The following is a 3,336-nucleotide window of genomic DNA, read 5'->3' on the forward strand; positions in this document are numbered from 1 at the left end:
TTTTCCACCCAAAAAGGCAAGTTTTAAAAAGCAGTTGAATTTTAAACTTTAAGGGATACATTTTCATTGTGTTCATGTTCAGTAAGAAAATCAAGTTTCTACTCAAAGAGATGAGTTTTTAACCAAGGAACAATTTCAGTCAAGACATAAAAAAATGCATCTAAATTGTTGAACATTTTCAACACAAAATTTTAAAAAACTGTTCCCTTATAGTTTAAAAATCAAGTAATTGGTTCAAAATTAGTCTTTTTTGTAAAACATTAATCTTATTGGTTAAAAATTAATCTTTTGAACATAGAATTTTTTTATGACGAAAAAATAGTTTTTTTAAAATTTAATCTGGAAACAAGAAAATTTCCTTCCTAATCGATTCAAAGACTTGAATTGCAGAATCTGCCTAATGGTAAATGGATTCGATCTCCTTTGAAATAATTATTATAACACTTGTTTTTTGTTGAAAAAGTAATTTTTTAAATTAAAGTTTAATCTTTTTAGTTAAAAATCTAACTAATTGTTTAAAAATTTATGGATTTTGTTAAAAATTCGTCTTTTAACATTCTCATCAGAGAAGGTATTAGATTTGTGTAAAATTTGACCCCTTCAGTTTTTGTCAAATATCTACGTTTTGAGACCATCTGAAACCGAAAAATAGGTTTTTACGAATATGTCTGTCTGTATGCCTGTATGTCTGTATGTATGTCTATATCTCTGTCTGTCTGCGAACACGATAACTTTCGAAAAAATTAATCTATTAGATTGCCCTTTGGCACACTCGTTTAGTGTCCCAAACTGAAGGTCAAGTTCGTTAGCCAGCCACTTTGGATAAAAATTCAAAAAGGGGGCACATTTTGAATATTTTTTAGATCACTTTTTTGAAAATTCCAAAATTCTCTGTAGGGTTATTTATAGCATTCAAAAAGTTGAACAATTTATCCTAATGACTTTTTTTGAAAAATCAAAAATTACCAAAAATGTTTGAAACCACATTTTTTCAAGATTTAAAAATTCTATGTACGGTTGTTCATAGTACTTAAAAACTCAAACAATTTATCCCTATGACTTTTTTCTATAAATAGAAAATCATCAGAGTTAGAGCATTTTCAAAATAAAAAAAAATAAAAGAACAATTTAAGCCAAACAACACATGATATGAAAAAAAGACATAAGAAGAAAAACTTTGCTTTTTGAAGGCCCTACAGGATTATGATAACAACTTTTTTAATTTTGTTGAAAAGTTGAAAATTCGAAATTTGATCCTAACAAAAAAAAATAAAAAATCCACAAATTCCATTTTTTGGTTAAACTATGCAAGATGCGAAAAAAATGAAAAAGCTCAAATTACACGCACTGGAAAAAACTACAAATTCATAATGAATCACTTTTTGACACAAGTTGCGAAAAAATAAACAAACTAAATGTGTGAAAGACGGTACTCGGTACAGTAAAATGTGTAATAAAAAATGGTTTGCCTAAATAAGATCTAAAATTTTGATTTTCACATTTCTTTGATAGGGTACGCGCTTTTTACATTCACACTATAATGAGAAGGTATTGGTTTCATACGAAAAATGACTTTCGCGGATTCCATCAAATATCGACGTTTTGAGATTTCCTCACTAGGAACAAAAAGTTTTCAGGTTGGTATCTGTCTGTCGTTGTCGTATGTATACTGGATGTCTTTGGACCGACTAATTGAATTGAATTGGGCTTTGGCACACAGGTTTAGGGGCCAAAGATTTTAAAATTCCACGTACGGCTATTTATAGCTCACGAAAATGTTAACAATTTATCTTGATGGATTTTTTTTATAACAAGAAAATTATCACAGTTATGGCTTTTTCAAACTACAAAATGAAAATGAAAATTCTAAACTTTTTTGAAAAACTTACAAGGTCATCATAACAGGTTTTATAATTTTAAAAAAATCGAAAATTCATCTTTTAATCGCACAAAAAATAATGAATTATTACATTCTCATCATAATAAGAAGGTGTTGTTTTATGGGAAAACTGACTATCACGGATTTCTTAAAATTTTAACTTTTCGAGAATCCCTAATTCCCAAAGAAACCGATCTTACGATGACGTCTGCCTGTCGGCCTTGTCATTATCGTCGCTGTCGTTGTAGTCTGTAAACACAGTAATATTTGAAGTAATTATTTTATTGAATTTCCCTTTGACACACTTTATAAGGATATGAAAAGAAAGGACGATTTCGTTAGCCAGCTATTTTAAATAAAAATGCAATAATTTGGAGCATTTTCAAAATTTTTAAGACCACTTTTTAAGATTTGAAATTTTCACATAGTGCTGTTTATAGCGAACAAAAATATGAACAATTTATCTTGATGACTTTTTTTGATAACAACAAAATTACCAGAGTTATAGCGTTTCCAAACTTTAAATAAATAATAATAATAAAAACGAAAATGACTATTCTATGTCATTCAACGCACCACATGAAAAAATGTCAACAAAAGAAAAATATTAGTTTCACCAAATTACAGTTCTCGATGTTTGGTTCGTTAACCTTAATAGGTCTGTGCACAAATGTGGGGCAAATACAAAGACCGAGCGCAAAGGACGAGACAAATGCAGCATCGAGCGCGAAGCACTAGAAAAATACACCTTCGAGCGCGAAGGCCGAGATGAATACATCGTCGAGCGCGAAGCGCGAGAACCAACAGTCGCGCGCCCTGGGCGCGCTCAAACTTGCGAGCAAATCTTCTTGTTTGAAAATTCTTTTTGCTGATTTAGGATTCAACCATTTTTCTGAAAATTCTCTTTTTTCAACATTAATTTATTGAAGTGAAAATTTAACTTTCCATTTTTCGTTAAAAACGTATTGATATTTTTAATTGCAATCTGTTTTTGTAGAGAACTCAGCTATTTTTTAATTGCACTTCTTTAAGTTGAAAATTATTTTTTTAACTAAGAACTGAACTATTTAATTTTTTGTTGAATATTAAGTTCATAATTGAGGCTTCATCTGTTTCGGTTCAAAACGAACCTTTTTGATTGGAAATTCAACTATTTTCTTCAAATTTCTTTTTATTAATTTCTATAACGATAAAATTTAATTATATTACTTTTGGTTAAAAAATGATATTTTTTTAGGTAAAAATCATATATTTGTTTGAAACTTTGTAGATTTTGTAGAAAATTCGTAATTTTATGTAGAAACGTAATATTATTGGTTGAAAATTAATATTTTTCATTAAGGGTTGAGTTATTTAAAAAAAATCCTTTTCAGTTTGTGAAAAACAAATCTGTTTAAAAGAAATTTCGATTCTACTATTTTTGGTTGAAAATTGATATTTTAAATTGAAAATTGACC

Source organism: Belonocnema kinseyi, chromosome 9, assembly GCF_010883055.1.
Source record: "Belonocnema kinseyi isolate 2016_QV_RU_SX_M_011 chromosome 9, B_treatae_v1, whole genome shotgun sequence".
In the NCBI taxonomy this organism is placed as follows: domain Eukaryota; kingdom Metazoa; phylum Arthropoda; class Insecta; order Hymenoptera; family Cynipidae; genus Belonocnema; species Belonocnema kinseyi.